This window comes from Engystomops pustulosus, chromosome 7 (genome assembly GCF_040894005.1).
Source record: "Engystomops pustulosus chromosome 7, aEngPut4.maternal, whole genome shotgun sequence".
Taxonomy (NCBI): domain Eukaryota; kingdom Metazoa; phylum Chordata; class Amphibia; order Anura; family Leptodactylidae; genus Engystomops; species Engystomops pustulosus.
Window position 1 is genome coordinate 117,674,205 of NC_092417.1, and position 21,641 is coordinate 117,695,845.

Consider the following 21,641-nt stretch of genomic DNA (forward strand, 5'->3'; position numbering starts at 1 on the left):
CATCCACTGATTACAGTAGCAGATGGCATTTTCTTGCAGAAAGCCAAGCTTAGAGTCATAAAATGTAGGCTATAATTCCTAAATTGTTTTGACAGAATAGCTGAGTATAGAAATCATGTAACATTGCCAGATCATAAGTGACCCAAAGGGTGTTCCAGAAGGATTAAAGAGTTTAATGCTTAGGTATGTTCCATAAAATTCTTAAAATTCATGGATGCATCTTGAAAGACTATCATTCAATAGTGTTAAAGGTTTTTGCTAAGATTTGCTACATGCCATTTAAAACTGTATCTTAGAAATTGTGAGCATGCAGGAGAAAGATACCTGGAAGTATTTGTCTCCTAGGGGGAGATAACATTTGTAAAGATCCTTTCACAGGTAGAAATCATAATAATTATTACAATCCATGAGAAATGCTAAAGACAGAGCTTACTAACAATAACACTAACAGACTGATATGTGACCCCTCTGGCAGGATCCACTCTTCTTCAAAGCCTTTTTCTTAAAAACAAGGACATTAGAAGCTTAAAGATTATGCATATGAGCCCGAGGGGCTCCAGGCTCCATTAACATCTATGGAGCCCAGAGCCCTTCGGTACATTTGCATAATTTTAAAAGCCCTTTTTTGTAAAAACCAGGACATACAAAGATAAAAGAAGAGTGGGTCCCTGCAGATAGGGCACACACTTGTATGTCAGTGTATTTGGTTTACAATCCTTGATCTGGGTTGTAGATGTCCTTTAAAGGGTGCCTTAGATTGGCAAACTGACCTGGATGGTGGAAACAGAGCTAGTGGAAAAGTAAGTATGGGTTTTCTTTTGTTTTCAAACCCTACCTGTTGATTCTCAGTAACCAACCAGGGAAACCCCTTCAATAAATAATAATAACATGTCTTACATTTCTCATACCTCATACCCCTTTTACCATTAAAACTGTCTAAACTTAATTTTTTTTTAGAATAACAATTTTTCATACCATCCAAGGCAAACTCTAAGAGGCACATTGTGACATTTTTTACCATTTGAAATCTAGCATCAAACCAGACGAAGTAATTTACAAAATGTATTCAATTTGATAAATCCTTGTGGACCTGATAGGCCGGTGGTTTCTGACAGCTACAACATTACAGATGTTGAGGAATATGAATGTAGATCAAATTAGGTTATAAATAAAGTATTAGAAATCTAATAGCATTTAAAATGAAAAAGAAAAAAGATTCTGTCCTAAACAACAGATAATAATAGAATACAAACAGTTTGGAAAAACCATAACCCATGACTAAGGAGATTTCCAAAATTGATGGTTAGTTTCCAGGAATAGTGCTCATCTCACAGAAAATGTGAATGGCTGCACCTGTTGAAATACATCTTCCGGAAGACATAACAATTTCAGTATATGCTTTCTGGGAATTGCTTCTACAGCTCTGGGTACATCAACAGTTTGATTTTAAGTGAAATACAGTAAAGCATGGTGGATAATTTAGATTTAGCAACAACAGGGGATTAAGTTTTGACTAAATTCACACTTACATGAAATGTTTGCTAATCTTCCTTTTTTCACTTTTTAAAACCAGATAACAAAACTTATTGCTTTACTTATCTGTTCTACTTCCCTACTCTCTATACATAATTATGGGGTCCACCATCTTTCCTGCGATGTTCCTCTGCACAGTTAACAGCATTTAGGGATTTGCTTTACAGCAGCCTCAAACTGAGGTCTTATTTTCTGTAATCATGTCTTTGTCAGCCTGTGATGTAAATTAAGTGACTACTATTGAGAAAACCTAAAACAAGCAAATTGTAATTTTTTATTCCGCTTAGTGAGGACATCGAAAATTCCAGAAGTTATTACTTTTTATTAAAGGGAATCGGTCATCAGCATGACACATTTACCTAATGACAGATTTCCATAGCTATTTTAATGCCAATTCCAGATCTGCTTTTATATGTAACATTACTGCTTCCAATCACTTTAAAGGTTAATAAAAGTATACTTGGCTCTCTGCCAGCAAACTGCCTTGAGTCTTGAGGGTGTCCCAGTTCCTGTGTCATCATCATTATCTTCTCTCTGCTCTACTAGTTCTTCCCCCTACCTCCCTCATGCAGCCATTAGCTGATCCCTTGCATCTCTGTCATCTCATCAAAGACACTTTAATAAATCTGGGGGGCAGCAGAACTCCTGACTCTAAAAATGGTTGCAAGAAGCCTGCCTAATGATAAATTCCCTCCGTCATGTTTAACTTAAAAACTCTGTGAAATATTCCATTTAAGAAATAGCAAAACTGTTTCTTGCCCAAAACCTCATTTATCATGGCCATAGGTATACCTTTATGCTCATAGACTCAAATACAAAACCTGTAGTGGGCTCTTTACTTATCATGTTCAGCTATGTTGTAAAATGGTACTGCAGACTTTGTGCCCCCTCAGGCTTAATGGCCCAGTTCTGACCCCACATCCAAGCCCCATTTATTTCCATATACAGTTGTATTTGAAGTATCATGGCAGAGTCTGCTACTACTCAGACAAAATAAATTCACAAATTATGTTGGTTAAAACGTATTTGTAGTTTAATAACCCTAATAGTACCACAGTTAGTATTACTGTTTCTATGTAGCGACCACCAACTTGTGCAAAATCAGACAAAATTCCCTTGTGTAGACTGAAGATTGCAGGAAGTCTTCACTAAATAGGCTCTTTCAAACAAGTGAAAATTAATCCTAGGCATGTGGATTTTTACCCACATATGCAGCATACCATAAACCTGGTTTCTATTACCATGTCAAGTTATTGTAAAAATCCTTTACGCCTTCTTTTAACCCCTTTATGTTTAGGAAAGACTGATCCATATTGCTTCTCTGTCTAGTCTGCTGCCCACCACTCTTCTTGAAAACAACAATATACATTTTAACAGGAATTAACATCCTTTACATTCCTTCTATATATTTATTTCTCCTGATACTAGCTTGACTTGTCTGAGTTTTGCTCTCCCCCTTCTCTGCTGCTCAGTCTTAAAGTCCAAACTCATAACACACTTCCTGACTCTCAAAGAATTTCTTAATTGGTTTAGAAGGAGGTGTAGGGGGAGAGATGTTAAAATTCAGTAGGTATAGCAAACAGCGGTAGCAAAAATGTAGTTACAATTTTAAATAAAATATAAATACAGGCAGTCCCCGGGTTACATACAAGATAGGGTCTGTAGGTTTGTTCTTAAATTGAATTTGTATGTAAGTCGGAACTGTATATTTTATCATTGTAACCCCAGCCAAATTTTTTTGGGGTCTCTGTGACAATTGGATTTTAAAAATGTTGGATCGTCATGAGAACCAGGATTAACAATAAATCTTCATTACAGACACCGGTGATAACTGTTACAGCTGATTATTGTAGCCTAGGACTAAAGTACAATAAATTACCAATATCCAGAGGTCCGTTTGTAACTAGGGGTCGTATGTACGTCGAGTGTTCTTAAGTAGGGGACCGCCTGTATATTGATTAAAATCGATTATATTCGATTAGGTGAAATCCTTAGAGAAATGTAAGCTTATTGTACATTTTTCATACGTTCTTCTACACAGATAGCATGTTATTTCAGAGTAGGTATATAATGTATATTTAATAAAAAATGGCTTCAACTTTATCAATTATGGTGCCATCGGTAGAATCTTCAGGAATGAGGAGATGCAAAACAAGATTATAACTGGTTTTATCACAAATTATAAAGGTTTCATGATGCATTTTATGGCTGCAGATTTTGTTCAGTTGATGTCTATTGTTCACTTGCACAAATTGTCTATAAAAACCAAGGAGCATACCAAGGGGCATACCATATACCAAATTAGATATCAACTATAAGTTCTTTTGGGGGAGGGGGGACAGACCAAACATCACTGGGTCTGTTGAACACTGGTATGAAGGGTGGTTTTTCACCTGAACAGGTAGTTTGCCATGTGATTTAAGTCTGGTGCTGTTTTTGTTGCACTCTTTGCTCCTCAATATTCTATAGCCCCTGTATACTAAGCTGATCCGGCCTCAGTTTCCAAGATTTAAACGTCATAAATAGATTTGAAAAAAAAATTACCTAAAAGGCGCCAAATTGAGTGTGGTACACACTATACAAACACACACACATGAAACTTCACAGCATACATTCATAAAATTAGTGAAATTTAAAAAAAAATGACATGTGGGCTTCAGTTAATTTGAGACCTTTTAAAATAAAAGTCGCCAAAAGTCTCCAAAAGCCGCAATCAGTTGTAAGCTCATTTCTATGCCCGGTCAAGGGCAGCCTTAGATTTGTGCCAAAAAAGTTGCAACTTTCAGATTGGGACTCAGATGATAACTCAGAGAACACTGCAGAAAGCTAGACAATGGCAAAAATTTAAGGGGATGTGAAAATGAGCACATGCACCATAAAAAGTCATAAAAAGGAAGAAAAAGGCAAGACAAAAGTTTCATACATGTTCCGAAATGTTCACAATATACAAGCAAATATGTGCATAAAGTATGCACATAGCAAGTATATTGTTTATGGGAGATATGCTTAGTTATATTGCAGACAGAGATGGGTCAGAGATATTTGCCCTGGGCAGCCTATAAGAAACACAATTTTGCATGGAAGTTACATATAAAAGTTAGTTAAATTGTAGTATATGTGAGGAGAGGGATGGGGGGGGTGTTGTCAGTAGTGAGGAGGAGACGTGTCGTAAGCACTGCGGACATCCAAAGAACGCATGCGTGGTGATAGGATTAATCTGACAACCTAGGGTTAAAGAACCCTTGGGGGTCTTAAAAATAATAATAAAAATAATTTGAAAAAGTTTGAAAAAAATTAAATAAAAATAACATAAAAATTTAAATCACCCCCCTTTCCTTAGAACTGATATAAATAAACAGTAAAAATCAATAGCATGTTAGGTATCGCCGCATCCCAAAAAATCGAGTCTATCAAAATATAATAATGGTTATTCCTGGCGTTTAACCCTGTAATCGAAAATATCGCCTAAAGTCTTTGCCATTTTGCAAAGTAAAAAACTCAATAAAAAGCAATCAAAATGACGTACAATCCTCATAATGGAAGCATTGAAAATGTCATCAAAAGTCACAAAAAAATGAATCTGCCCACAGCTCCTTACATTGAAGTATGAAAAAGTTATAAGCGCCAGAAAATGTGTATAGGAGGTTTTAGTTTTTGTAAATGTATGAAAACATTATAAAACCTATATAAATTTGGTATCACTGTGATTGTGCCAACCCAAAGAATATAGTAGACATGTTCTTTGCGACAAACAGGGAAAGCCATAAAATCCAATCCACAAGTAACGGTGTAGCTGTATTTTTTCACCAATTGCACAACATTTTGGATTTTTTTTCCCCCGTTTCCCAGTACACAGCATGAAATATTTAATACAGCCAATATGAAGTGCAATTTGTTATGCAGAAAACAAGCCCTCACACTCACACAGCTCTGAACACAAAGCTCTGTAGATTTTTGAAGGTGGGGAACAAAAAATGGAAAGACAAGAAGGAAACTTAAATATCTCTCAATAGAATAAGAGTTCTTTATAAAAGACTGGTTATCTTGAAAGGGGATCATCTTTTAAAAAATACTACAATAAAATTCATGTACATGTAGTGAATCACAAATTTGTATGTATGGTAGTTTGCTGATTGGTTTTTACAGATAATATTTGTAAAAGCCATGTTACCATAAACCACATGAATGCACAAGGAAACCTGTAATCAGCTTATTTCTGGAAGGCTCTAGGAAATGTTCCTAACTGCTTCCATGGAAAATGGCTTGCTGTACCACATGCAGGGCATGCTATATCTTTAGAAAACTGAAACACATCCTGAAATAGTGCCGTGTAAATGTATAAAAAACACTACATGCAATACACCCAGGATTCATGAAGGAAGCCCATTTCCACATGAACTTTTAGTGTAAATTTACATCCTGCAAAACTGTTAGGATTACTGAGCTTGAAAATCACTTTATGTATTTGAATGGGGTTGTACACTAAAATACGTTCTTTCTGATGAAATAAACAATAATGCAGATGAAAGTATTCTGTGCTCAGTTACCAATTAATAATCTGTAACTAATTAAACACAGATCATCTGCCTCGGATTGATGTCTTTTCAACCATCTGCAGCAATCGCATTAAAAAGTCAGGTGTGAAATCTCTATGTTCGTTAATCTGCACAACCTTAGCCATTAAAATAAACATTAAAGGGACCACAGACCCTTTAAACTCTCAAGTGATTGTGAAAATAATTCAATGGGAACTCATAACATAACACTTCAATGGGTTTGCTCAGAAAGCCAGCTTTTGTTTTTTTCCCTTTTAGCCAAATGAAGTGACTCCTAGGGATTTTATTTGTAACAGGATTGCTTTATTCACCATAGGAAGTCATCTGTTCAGTACACTTATTCTGCTGGGGTAAAATATAAGCGGCAGGAGAGATTATGTAGAGAGAGGCTTTATGACAGCAAGAAAACTAATGTCTCTTCATACTTTTGTTACAGAAAAGAATATAACTTATAACTTGCCGTTATTGGTTCATCCTGATACTTAATATATTTTTGTTCAATTACAGAAATACCACTTCTGATGCTTAATATTACACAGCAGATCACCCAAAATGTTATTGTTTTTGAATAGATGTCGTACCCACCATCCTTGCCTTCCTTAAGTTATTGGTAAAAAATAAGAAATAAGACATAAATCAATCTTGTTATTAAGCAGCATCTTGAGAGGGTTTGTTTAAAATCTAAGTCCAGGTTCACCAATCAGTTCACCTTCATAATGCTAAACAAGGTAAAACATTTGTTCCTTTGGCATTTATGCTATGTGGTCCTAACACAATAAATACCTTATCTTCATATTGCTGAAGTTAGGGACTCGGCACGCAGCCCGCCATGCCTAGAATCTAGAACTACTCCACCATAATTAATATACTTCCACAAAGAAACAGAGTTACAGCGTTCTTATAAAACATAAATATAATCTTTATTATACACAAAAGACAACACCAAATTGCATTGTCATAGATTAAAACAATGTGATTGTGCAGAGGAGATCCAAAACAGAAAAAGGTCCGGAGAGACAGATGTCCACATAGATGTACAACAGGGTATACAAGTACAATATAAGTCACACCTCATTACTAAATCAAAAGACAAGTGTCCTACCCATTATACGTCGTCTGTGGCTGCCTCCCAGACACCCCAACGCGCGTTTCGCCCACGCTTCTTCAGGGGGTACCTAACACAAGTTTGAGTTTCCCATTTGTTCCATAAATCTTTTACAACTCTACAACAATAGCTGGATAACAGTAGTTTTTGATTACATATTGAAGCCAGTTCTTGGGATGAAATGAAGTAATGTCCCTCCAGGTTCTTCTTGATATGAACCATAATATCAGGATATGATATAAGGTAAAATCAGTCTTCCCTTCATAAATCATTTTGATGTCTGATTTTACTGATAAGGCTTATTGCTGGTTACATTTATGTTTGCAGTTAAAAGCTAGCATTTATTAGACATGAAATAAGAAATACGCTCATTTTGAATACAAATAAGTATTTCAACATAGATTCACTTCAGTTCCTGTGGCCTTTTATAGTTCTTGAAGACTGCAAATGATTCCAAAAGAAACTAAAAACAACAGAGTTGTGTAATGAACCAATTTTTGTTCAACTTTGGAGAATGAACTTTGTGTTATAAGAAAATTTCCAAAAACGTTTCTATTTACTAACATAAAATAAACCAGAAATTCTTGTTCATAGGCCAATATGATGAAAATGCATGTTCGATGATTCAGGCCATTTAGGCTTATTTTCTTTTTCCAAAATGTTATGGTTGTGCCAAACCTCATTATAAGATCTGGAACTGTACCTTTAAAGACAATAAATATAAAATCTTCCCTTCTTCAATTTCTCTTCTCCTGTTTTTACATTCCTGTGTTCTTCCACCCTCTCCATATCCTATCCTCCTCCATACTGGCATCTGTGTTTGTAATCAGCAGGGCAGCAGTTAGCCAGGCAGATGAAAGAAAGAATTGTCTCAGGCTTCTAAGCTTCCTGGATAGACCACTCCACTGATCAAAGGGAGAAGGCACCGCTGTTTGCTTTGTGTTTCCCTTAATAAAGTCCCATTAAGTGATCCCCACATATCTTATAAACACAACTTCAATTCAGCATCTACACAAAGAAGTTTTCACACTTTTGATACTGTCTCTAAATGTCTACACCTCACTTATCATCTGTGTCATGCCAAATTAACAATACCCATTATGTGGTTTACAGCAGACACCTGCATAAGAGTAATACACAGAAACATAAAGATAAGAGTATGAATGGATGAATTGTTTATCATATTGTCTAAAACTATTTTCTCTAAGTGATGTTGAAATATAAAGAGACTTAACAGAAATCTACCACCAGGATTAAGGATTGTAAATCAAGGTTTTAAAAATTACCCTGAGGGGCTCCGGGCTTATATAGCAGCATCATTTACATTATTTTTTAATACTTTCTTTTGTAAAAAAAAAGGGTGTGAGAAAAAAGTGCAGATTCTGCCAGAGGGGGCACACACAGTGGAGTAACTACCGCCGTAGCAGCGGTAGCAGCTGCTACGGAGCCTGCAGCAGCGGCTCAATCACAATGTCTGCACTCTGCTGTACTGCATTACCTAACCCAGTCCGGCCGCCACCCGGGCCCAGCTATATGCGCAATGCTGTTTAAACAGCCCCTCTCTTCCTGACACCTCGCCCCTCTGTTCCTGCCCCCTGTGATTTGCTTAAACAGCGCTGTGTCGGTTGTCCGGTTCGCCCTCTGTCCATAGCTCCTCCAGGCAAAAGGAAGGCTGGGAAACTTTATTTCTAAAGAGATGCTACTGGGGCATTTTACTTGAAAAAAGAGGCTGCTGGAGCATTTTATTATTTAAGGGAGGCTGCTGGGGCATTTCATTAGTAAAGGGAGGCTGCTGAGGTAATTTATTTGGTAAGGGAGGACACTGCTGGACATGTTATTAGTGAGTGGAGGCCGCTGCTGGAAATGTTATTAGTGAGTGGAGGTCACTGTTGGACATGTTATTAGTGAGTGGAGGTCACTGCTGGACATGTTATTAGTGAGTGGAGGTCACTGCTTGACATGTTATTAGTGAGTGAAGGTCGCTGCTGGATATGTTATCAGTGAGGTGAGGCCACTGCTGGACATGTTATTAGTGAGGGGAGGCCTCTGCTGGACATGTCATTAGTGAGAGGAGGCCTCTGCTGGACATGTCATTAGTGAGGGAGGTGGCTGCAGGACAGTGAAGGGTGGTCGCTGCTAGACATGTTATTAGTGAGGGGAGGCCCTTGCTGGGCATGTTATTGGTAAAGGGAGGCAGCTGCTGGACATGTTATTAGTGAAGGGAGACCACTGCTGTACATGTTATTAGTGAGGGGAGGCCACTACTGGACAGGTTATTAGTGAGAGGAGGCCACTGCTGGACAGGTTATTAGTGAGGGGAGGTCACTGCTGGAAATGTTATTAGTGAGTGGAGGCCGCTGCTGGAAATGTTTTTAGTGAGTGGAGGTCACTGCTGGACATGTTATTAGTGAGGGGAGGCCACTGTTGGGCATGTTTTTAGTGAGGGGAGACCACTGCTGGGCATGTTTTTAGTAAGGGGAGGTCACTGCTGGACATCTTATTAATGAGGAGAGGCCACTGCTGGAAATGTTATTAGTGAGTGGAGTTCACTGCTGGACATGTTATCAGTGAGGGGAAGCCACTGCTGAGGTATTTTATTTGGTAAGGGATGACACTGCTGGACATGTTATTATTGAGTGGAGGCTGCTGCTGGAAATGTTATTAGTGAGTGGAGGTCACTGTTGGACATGTTATTAGTGAGTGGAGGTCACTGCTGGACATGTTATCAGTTAGGTGAGACCACTGCTGGACATGTTATCAGTGAGGTGAGGTCACTGCTGGACATGTTATTAGTGAGTGGAGGTCACTGCTTGACATGTTATTAGTGAGTGGAGGTCGCTGCTGGACATGTTATTAGTGAGGGAGGTGGCTGCAGGACAGTGAAGGGTGGTCGCTGCTAGACACGTTATTAGTTAGGGGAGGCCCTTGCTGGGCATGTTATTGGTAAAGGGAGGCCGCTGCTGGACATGTTATTAGTGAGGGGAGTTCACTGCTGGACATGTTATTAGTAAGGGGAGGCCCTTGCTGAACATGTTATTAGTGAAGGAAGGCCACTGCTGGACATGTTATTAGTGAGGGGAGGCCACTGTTGTGCGTGTTTTTAGTGAGGGGAGACCACTGCTGGGCATGTTTTAAGTAAGGGGAGGTCACCGCTGGACATCTTATTAGTGAGGGGAGGCCACTGCTGTACATTTTATTAGTGAGGGGAGGCTGGGGCTGGACATGTTATTAGTGAAGAAAGGCCATTGCTGAGACATGTTATTAGTGAAGGGAGGCTGTTGCTGGGTGCTTTATTTGTGAAGGAGGTCCTTTTAGGTGTTTGTTGCATCATTCCTGACCCCTTAATGTAATTACTTTTAAAGCTGTATAATTACAATTAAAAAAAACCCTTGTATATGTTCAAAATGGGCAGGGGGTGGGAGGAAGTGCTGTGGTCAGGGAGGGGGGCTCAGCCAAAAGTTTGCTATGGGGCCCACTCATTCCTAGTTACGCCACTGGGCGCACACCTGCATGTAAGTGCCCTCGGTTTGCAGTCCTTGACTCAGATGGTAGGAGTTACTTCTATGATTAGTGCAGATTAATTTGTATAGTAACACTGCAGCAAGCAAAGAATAATGGGATCCCTTTATGTCAGTTTTTTGGGTTAAGTGTACCATAGCTGTAAAATGACCAATGTAAAATGAACATTTGCACATGGAGTAAATTGTATCAAATTTGTTTGTAGTAGACCATATTGTACATAAAGATTTACTTATACTTAAAAAGATATAGTAAAAAATTTCTAATTTCTAAAATATCTACAAAATGCCAGATGTAAAGTTGGTGATAGTGTTGCATTGGTATCACCCCAAATGCCAATTTGTGAACCTGTTCTAATAAACAGTCTAGATGAAAAGAAATACAGTCTCAATAAAAGTATATATTGAAATAATAATACTTATAAATCAAAAAAGGCAATGTGCATACTTAGTCAAATGAGAAATTAATTATTCTGGTAAAATTATTCAATTAGCTTCATATGTCAAAGATGAAAAAATAAGCCACTAAAAGCACAAAGGGGAAAAAAGAGCTGATGACATATTGATAAAGCACTAATCTCTAAATCTGGGTGTCAGTAACAGGGACATGGTATGAAGATCTAACTCCGCATACCAGCAATCCGCAAACACAACGACAGATCTCATTGATCCAAGGCCAACAATTACTGGCTGTCGTCCCAGAGCCTATTTCAGTATCAGACTCTGGACAACTATCAAGACTCTACAAATGTGTATTCACTGTCCAACTCCTGTGAGGCCATGATAGTGTGGCAGGTGTGTGTCTGTGGGACAGCTAATCACTTCACATTGTGATCGACTGTCAAAATGTTTTGCTTCCAGCAGATGTAGTGTTTGTGCAAACAATGAATATCATATGGTGCATTTAGAAGGAGGTGGAGAGGATGTCTTTATGACATTTCTGTTGTTATCAACATAATCCCTCACAAAGGTCTTTCATCTTATTTTCTATACTGAAGTCATCACACAGGGAATAAGATTTTATAAATTCTTAACACCTACCCTGCTGAGATAAAAGGTCACAACTGATCCTATAACCCAGAATGCTAAAGCACAAAGCTTTAAGTTTTAGTCTGGGGTTCAATTCTATGATTGTAGGTCAACTGTACCTTCTAAGGTTTGGAATGGGAGAAAAAAAAGAAGGCAATAACATGCTGATTTACACATTTTGCAACTTGAATTTATTTGAATGGATATGCAAACTGATTAACCCCTTTGCGCACCAGGACATACTATTACATCCTGGTGCTGTGATGGGTGTATGGAGAGAGCTCACAGGCTGAGCTCTCTCCATACACAGCGGGTGTAAGCTGTTTAACACAGCTGACACATGCATGTTACTTTCGCGGTCAGTGCTGGCACCAATGTTACATGCTATGGTCGAATCCGTGCCCATGACGTCATGGGAGGGTGGTGATCGGTTGCCATTGCAGACTACAGTCTCGTAAAGATGGCTGATGGCTATTAGAGATCATCAGTAAAATTTCTATATATTGCAATATAGTATTGCAGTATACAGTATGAGCAATCAGACCCTGGAGATTAAAGTACCCAAGAGGGTCTGAAATAATAGTAAACAACAATTTAAAAAAATATAAAAAAAAAATTAAAAAAGTAAAAGTTTAAATCATTCCCCTTTCCCTTGAACACATATAAAAAGAAATAAACAGTACAAATCCTAAACATGTTAGGTATTGCTTTATCCCAAAATGCCCATTCTATCAAAATATATAAAAGATTGTTGGCCTTAGAATTTGGCAAAATGGCAATTTTTTTTTTGTACAAAAGAATCTACTAAAACCTTATAAAACCGATATAAATTCCCTGTGATTGAGCCCACACAAAAACGCTGAAAATATGATTTTTTGTCAATTTAACCACACATGGAATTTTATTCCAGCTTTCCAGTACATTGCATAGAATAATAAATGGCGCCACTAAAAAGTACAATTTGTCACCCATATAACAAGCCTTCACGCATCTTGTGAAAATAAATATAACATAAAAATAAAAACGTTATCGCATTTGGAATGAGGGGAGTAAAAAAAAGAAATGCAAAAGGGCTGAGTACTGTAAGGGTTAAGTGACCAGGGTGCCACTAGCTGTATTTATTTACTTTTTAGACAATATTGATGTGTAATTACTTTATTCCTTTGATGGTTTTCCAGGATTTTTATATATTTATGACCTTTACATGTGACAGTGCTGCTAAGTTTGGAGGTTTCCCCTAGCAGCACTATGCAGATCTGCTACCCACAGGTAGATTTGGTGTCCACAGAAATAGGATAACTGCAGTGGTGGAATTACACACGGAGGAAATTTTCAGCACTTCATTCTCTAAAATTTCCAGGCAATAAGTGTTCAGATCCACATGGTATACTTTCAAATTTTGCATTGGATATGTTGCAGCCAAGTTGGTGGCATAAAATTAAGTTGCTTGCTAAATTATATGTTGTAAATATTAGATTATCAACAGGTTTTAAAACACATCTCTATAATTCATATCTTCATGTCCATCATCTCAGTTCCTTAAAGAGGTTTACCCATGAAAAAGAGTGCAAAATTCCAGAATGTGAGCAGGTTCTCTCTAAGCAGAAACTTCATGATTCCTCTGTGCTGTTAGATGCTGTGTGCTGACAATGTGCTTTATCATTAGATTAGAGTTTATCTACACTTTTATTTAGTTTCTGAACATTCCACTAGCATCTGACACATCGAAAAAGAGAGATGAGACAGATTAGAGATGATGAGATGGTGAGATCCGTGTGATGGATATAAAACATAATGACACTCTTAGCTGCTCCCTCAATAAAACACACAGTTAGCTCTACTAACTCACCATTACGATATGCTATACGCTATTCTATATGTCTCCTTCCAAGATAAAGATCTTATCTGTCTGTAGCTTGTAGAGTAAGTCTCTGCACACTACTGACAGGTGCCTGTGTCTGATATGGTCTTGTAATGCAGAATTTGGGGCTGAAGGGAGAGAGCACTGCAGTGTGCAGATAAGAGAAGCTATTCATGAGAACAATCCAACCATAGTCAGATTTACGGTCGTATCCAGGGACAAACTAAAATTGTAGGACTGATTAATGACAGGTTGGAATTATATCTGTGAAATGCTGTATTTTTGTTAATAATAGTGAATCAGAGAATGTGTTATGTTGTATATTTGTTATGTGTTGTGAGTATATTTAAGAATCGTATCTTCATGGGAATACCCTTTTAAACTGAGCTAAGCATTTAGGTTTCTAATATTCAATTTTATTTAAGTATCAGAAGCCAATAAGTGTGATTTAACAACCAAATTTGCAACTGTAGATGTCTCAGTTATTGGTGTATAGTTGGTGCATTCCAAAGCACTTCAGCCTCTTTTTCATATTAGTAAAGTGAAGAAAGGAGTAGAAGGAACAGCAATACGATAAAAACCAAAGTATCATTGGCATGTGGTGGCATGGCCCTATGTAGCAGAGAAGTTACTTTGGGCATGCAAACCATGGTGACAGACAACCTTTAAATACTTAATGTGAAGCTTTAGTCTGATTTGTTCATTTGCTATTTCCTCCAACTTTTTTTTCAGCAAATTATCAGACTAAAAACATTATTCAAGATAATTGCTCTTTAGTTTTTATGTAATTCTATTGACATTGGTGGTGGGATGGGTACAGTTACTGCAACTTTGAGTGGCACACTTTTATGTATGATCCAAACTGCCTACAATTGAAACATCAGCTCTTTGACATCAGCATGTGAAACAAATACCAAAAAATACACTCTGTGATGTGTTCAGAGCACACATTGTAATGATTAATGATAATATTCTTTAAAAGGCTGCTGGCATACCAATCTGATGGCAATGTGAACTTCTACCATAGATGTTCCAAACCTGAGAGTTGTTTATTTCATCTGGAACATAGCAGATGAGTTTAATACCAAGTATTTTACTTTTATAAACTTTCCCTGGGCAGAGTAGTGGAAATCCTCCAATAAATGGAATATACTGTACTTTCAAGAACATGCTGAGAAATCCAGTTGCCATTAGAAATAGTAATGTTCTACTTCCAGTTTCAGAGTGAATGTTATACGTAACTGCTAATCCTTAAATAAAATACTGTCTTTAAAGGAACTTCATCACATTCATATACATGATCGTGAATGGTAGTTGCAATGCATTTTTATAGTAGGTATGTATACTGATGTGGGACCTTAATTATAAAAGTGTCCTTGCACACAAACCAAAGCTCTGTTGTCTCAAAAACTGTGAATACAGTATATAATACATTTTTGCATAGGTTTTCTATATGTGTGCTTCTTTATCCCAATGGGGAGAGGAAGATCTCTCCACCATCTCTGGCTATTGTTAGTAACTTTCACAATTGTTGATAACATTGATACACAATTACCAAAAGTTTTGCAACTTCTGGAAAGCCACAAATTAGCGTTCACTTATAATGCTTTCACTTCATTGTACATGGGAAGCATAAAAAGGGAAAATTCTTGGTTGCATTTTAAATACCCAATAAACCCACTAATGAGAACACTTGAGTAACAACAAACCCTGCCTCAGTTTATAAAGTTCCTCATTAGGAGATCAGATTGGCAATATGGCAAGTACAAAAGCAGGTGCAGGCAGTTCCTATGGCAGCACAAAACATTGGAAATCGAATTGTCACAGGGACAATTGTCTGGAGCTATATTTACATACTAGTTCCAACTCAGGAACACACCTAAAGAACTTATCTTGTCCAATGAAGACCCACCAGAATATATAAATCTTCCATGAAGATAAAAACTACAAAATGTTTAGTATTTTATGATAAAGTTAGAGTGAAGTGGAAACCTTGGTACCAGACAAACTCCATAGACTTCACAACATATGCGTATTTCCATTATATTCATTTCAGATTCCCAATCAGAGATTTTCGCCCTCTTAAAAAGGCTGATACAGACAATTTGCAGACAACCATCGGATGCTTTCTTATGGGAGATTTATGTCAAAAGCTGGTCTGGTGAAAAAGAACTGTCTAGTTGTATGAGTTCAGAGTGGCCTAAAGATCAACTGATGAAACATCAGTCTTCATTGGCAAACTATGAAGAAGCATTTGTGAATGTGGAAGTCAAAATATCTGCACCTCAGCCTTAACTAAGGCATAGCATTAACCTAAAAGTCCCAGCGATGTAACTAGGAAATATGATGCCAGTTTTTTGGGCTGTGGCTGATTTCTGGTTTGCCTCTAGCTGGTATTGATGTTAATTTCTGGTCGATGAAACATCAAGTGTATGCTCATGCTATGATTAAAGGGCATCAATACTTTGATTTGCCTAAAACGCGACAGCTACGAAGCATGATGATGGCATTAATGCCTTTTAAATTATGAAATAAAAGATGAAACTAAGTCATGGCACTGGGATCCTATCTTTTCATGGGATTAGATTTCCCCACTGCAGTCCTAGCAGCCATCATCCCACTGCATAGTGCATTCTCTGATGGACGTCAGACGAGATCAATTGAAGGTTTCCAAAGGAGAGCAATAACCAGGGTTTATTTTCTGCTTGTTTACTTAATAATTTTAGGGTCTCTCTCTCCAGGCTGGTCACTAAAACCAGTGAACTGTGCAACAGTCTTAATACATGAGCTATATTGTATGAAGAGCCAGTTTTTATTAAACTTGATAGCAATTAAAATAATTATCTGTGCTGTCTGTAGCCGGCCATTAAGCATGATACCAAAGTTAACTAGGACAAGCATTACATCTGTTCCTGCAGATCAAGTGCACAATGAGCTTTTTTTACCTAATGTATATTAAAATTGCACATTCCACAGTGGCCAAGGGACTGCACATGGCTACAAAACCAGAGATGTCATACAAACAGGAAATCTGCCTTTCTTTGAACTTCTCCTACTGAAGAGGCCTAGGGCAGTGAATTGAGAACAGCTGCTCTTTCAGCCCTGCTCAGTTCACCGCACAAGTCATGCCCTCTTGAAATGTCCTTCCCCTCCCAATCCTCATCACCTCTGATGAAACACAATTCCGTGTGAATTCTGGCAGGTGAGGAAGTCCTGCAGAGTCACTTAGTCTGCCTATATTAGGAAGACTGGTCTGCTATTACAACAAACATTGGGAGAGAGAAAAGAACTGGACCGCACATTCACACATTACACAATGATCAATTGCCGCTAGGCTATATTAACAAAACAAACTCGGTACTTAGATACATTTTGATCAAATTGAATTAGCCCACTAACCACTTCACAGTGACCTAGTTGTAGTGGGTCCCTACACTATTAGGTGCAGCATCACATGGCATCCACCACCGCTGCAGTACAGCACCGGCAGGGACCAAGACCCAGTTCCCCCCCAGCACCCATACTGGCAGGCATAGTCCCCATGGCTCCAGGCCCCCGATCCCCACCAGGCCATGTGCGAACAGGTCTACAATACTCACTGCTCCATGTGGTCTCAGACACTAGTTGAGAGTTAGTAAGAGGCCACTATATGCAGTCTCCTGCTAATTTAAAAACACCGGGGTTGAAGGGGGTGGAAAGCTGGTACCAGCCACAAAACAAAATAAATGAGGGTATAGAATACTTAACTAAATGCTTATCGAGTAACCCTAGTGGACTGCCTTTAAATGAAAACAGTATTCATTTATACATAAGTTTGAGGAAATAAATGTTCTATTTATTAATTGTAGAAAGTTAATAAGATTATGTTTTCTTAAGGAAAATATAGTTAATAATGAGAGCCTCAATAATGACCAAAACAGCAGAATCTCCATATATTGTCAACCCTTTGCCTGGGACTAAAGCCACAAAAATGAAAGGCAAAAATTGTTCATAATTAAATTCTTTGTTCAACTGCCAATGGAAAATAAGACGATTTTAGTATATTACAATAGGAGCTTTCTTTCAGTGAAAAGTAGGTGTTCAAAAAAAAAAAAAAAGTTTCATCAAGACATCTCTGCACTGTATGACAGATCAGATTGTCAGATGAAAGACTATGCTGGAAAATTAGAAAAACATGAAAAAATAGCCCTCTTCCCAAATTTCATGTGTTTGTTATTATACGTAAAATTAGTTCCCGATATATACAAAGTAGTGAAGTCTCTACAATACAGGCAGTCCCTGGGTCACGTACAAGATAGGTTCTTTAGGTTTGTTCTTAAGCTGAATTTGTATGCAAGTAAGATCTGTCATTTTTTGCTGTAATGGGAACAAGGATTATCAATTAAGCTTCATTACAGACACCTAACAGCTGATCATTGCAGCCCGAGACTAAAGTAAAGTATTCAGAGAGCTTCATTAGAGGTCACATCTGGCTGAGAGGACTGTCTGTAACTAGGAGTCATCTGTAAGTCGGGTGTCCTTAAGTAGGGGACCGCCTGTAGTTGTAGAAGCAATCACATGCGGAATATCCTTGCCCATACAGATCATCATCGTCACTTTTCCACTATATAGTTACTCTTTTTTACATCTGTGTGCTTTTTGTTCCAACTATAGGAAGCAATGACTTTATCTTGCTGTTTAAGCTGCCATGACGTCATCAAGGAACTAACACACATAAGAGCACTGTAGGACTTTGAAAGGAATCTGAGCTTCTTTCTCAGTGTGTGGCTGTTTGCAACATCAGGGAGACATATGTACCAGAAGATGGGGAAAAACAACAAGATGAAAGAATTCAAGATGAAGGCTTCCTTCATTGCATCCCTGCTCCCTATGATGACAAAGCTTTAATGACCAATAAAAGCTGAGCAGTGTTTGGACATCTGAATCTGTGTTACAGCTTTGGCGTTTTAAGTACCTAGTCTTAAGTAGTGGTAAACAGTAACACGATACCGCGCAATGGAAAAAGGCTTTATATTACCTATTCAGTGTAGGAGGGTTTTTGGAGATAGAAGGCAATAAAATTCTGCTTTTATTAAACTTTGGTTAGAATACCTTATTGAACATTGATGGATGTTGCGAGACCTTCAGGTGATCAATTGGGGGCTATCATGGCCCCCAATATCATGGCATCATGGCATAAGGTCTTCAAGTTTCATTTTTAAATCTCTATTACAAATATAGGTTATATGGTGTAGTCTGACAACCATTCTCAGCAAACTTTGTTACCTAAGATACCTACTAAAAATACTAGATTTGTGTCTTATTCAGGCAAAAGCGCACACAATTCACGTGTAGCATTAACCACACGATGGTTAGAGTCTCTCACCCAGTGGTAGGTGTGACAGGCCTTATGTCTGATGATAGAGAACAACAATACCAAGGAGGTGAGCTCAATAGGAGTTGGATTTGAGATGAAGCACATATGGACGGACTAAAACTTAAAAGACGCTACTCTGTAAAATCAAATTGTAAAATCAAAAGTAAATGCATAACACGTTTTGGTCAAGGACCTGAACCTTCATCAGGTGTCTACGATTAACAACTGTTTACGTTCTGGGTCTTGTCTTTGAAACTTTAGTTCATTCATATGTGTACAAATAATAGTAAATAGGCACTCTGTGCGTAATGTAATGCATACCAAAACCATCACTAAATGAAAAATTATACAAATGTGCCACTCTCCCCCACAACTTATAAACTTTCTTTAAAAGTTTTTTTAAACTGAGAACTAAAATAATCTAAATCTAGAAATATAAAGTTGATATCTGAGTGTTCAAGCAGAATTAATGCCTCTACAAAGAGGAGTTTTTAAAATGCTTTTGTGTGCAAAGGGTAGGTTCAGTTTGTATGACAGTGGTGTGGCACACCCTGTCTGCTCTATAATGAGCCAAGATTTTCATAGTAACACCAGAGTTTCAGGAAGGAAAGGATGGCAAAAGGAAAACGTAGGCAAGATAAAATTATATTTTAAGGATAAATGGAAAAATGCTTGAACTAGGGAAGAGCATGGAATTCATGAAGAGCTCTCTTGTAGATCAGAACATTTTGCTTGATTTTTCAGTCACTTTGAAATGTGAAATACATCCTGACAGAAGCCATTTAATAAGCTATTACAATGGAAATATTGATAAATAATAAATTCTCTTTCCATAGAGAAAATATCAGCCTTTCATATCAAACCCCTAAAACCTCTGGTTGGGTGCCTTATTTTTCTAAAGGGTTTCAATTACTGTATGTATATGTATATCACTAAGGCTTGTTGCTATACATAAATGACATACTTCTACAATGTGTATGGCATTTGATATATATTTATACTTTTTTATAGTCTATGGAAACTGGTTTCAACTGTATGTATATTATGTTGTTATAAACATATAGGGGCAGATTTATCAAGCTGTCTGAAAGTCAAAATATTCTTAGTTGCCCATGGCAACCAATCACAGCTCCGCTTTAAAATATTCATGAGCACTGGTAAAATGAAAGCTGTGCTGCAATTGGTTGCCATGGGCAGCTAGAAATATTCTGACTTTCAGACAGCTTGATAAATCTGCCCCATAATATTACTAAAAAAGACAGGGCAACAGATCTGTCATTGGCTCCTATTTCTGTAAATTTGCTAGGAACATATTCTGACATCAGTTTCTCTCATCAGTTTGTTGGGATGCCTTCAAGAACTCAGATTTAAATGAAGTATTGGGTAACTTTTTTGAGTCTGTACAATGAATGTATTGCCCAAACTGAATTTTGAAATGCTTGAACTGATCACACTTTGATATCAGATCAATAGACAGAAGGATCCTATCACATTTCAAAGGAACATACAAATCAGTTAGGTACACTTTAAGGTCAGCCTCTAAGTGCTTTCCTCATGAAGGATTTATGGTGGTGATCCCCTAGTTGAACATGATCTATTACTTTGGGGTCAGTCCAGTTAACAATGTGCATATCACCAATGACTGTGAACCAGAAATAAACAGAAGACATACATAATGCAACCAAATTAGCAGCCATTAACACAAAACAAAGAGTAAATGACACAATCAAAAATATAATTCTGTAGACCCCTTGATATCCTTGAACCACCGAATAGTATGCAAGGGAAGCGATTATGTTGTGAGGACAACAATGGCCAATAATGAGTTAATGTAAGGAGGTCAATGCACCTCAATTCACAGGGTATGGAATTCTGGGATGTTTTTGTAGTGAGAGCAAAAGGTTCAGGCCTGTTAAAGAAGAACATTGGTAGCCAGAAAGACTTAACTCTTGTATGTAGGAGTATGTTGAGCTTTATATATAGAAGCAGGCCTAGTATAGGAGGTTGTAAGCTAGCACACATTTATGGGTATCCTACTACAGTTCCTTACAACTCACAGGTTGGATTTTATGGAGCCTTAAAGGGATTGGCCACCTTTATGTTAAATAATTATAAATCTGCCCCTTCCATTCAAATAAAGTTATCTCTCCCTAGTGCCAGCACAAGACAGGCTACTTTTTAGGAGCACACACAGGATAGGAGGAATGTCAAAGAGAGCCAGCCAGGATGGATTGCAGGAAGGTGAAGATGGAGAAGAGGCTACCGGATCACATCGGATTGGATAACGCATGAGAAGTCTTAATGAAGGTAAGTGACAATCTTTGTTAGCCAACCCTAAAACCCCACAAGAAAGTTTAATTAAATTGGACAACCTTTTAATGTCCCTATGTCCTAAAGTCTTATTGCAACAGAAATGTGGATAAAACACAAGAATAAAACATTGGTGTTATCCAGAGGTATATATTGGTTCTATTGTTAAAGGTAAGACTTCAGGTATTATTGCAAAATAAGTTTGTCTTAACAATCTTTTTGCTCTTGTCTGCCAAAAACGACTCAATCCCATCAAAATGAACTCTTTAAGATATTTAACAGTGCAGCCTTTGTGAGTAGAGTTTGTCTATGTTAGAGTAGCTTGGATGTTTTTCTTAAAACACAATAGACGTCAAAGCGAAAAGTAAAAAAG

General features: G+C 37.7%; 1 protein-coding gene across 1 annotated transcript in view; it reads right to left on the reverse strand.

Annotated features, from left to right (window-relative positions):
* Nucleotides 1-21,641, reverse strand: part of NKD1 (NKD inhibitor of WNT signaling pathway 1) — a 67,712-nt gene that overhangs the window by 32,045 nt on the left and 14,026 nt on the right. The window lies entirely within an intron of this gene.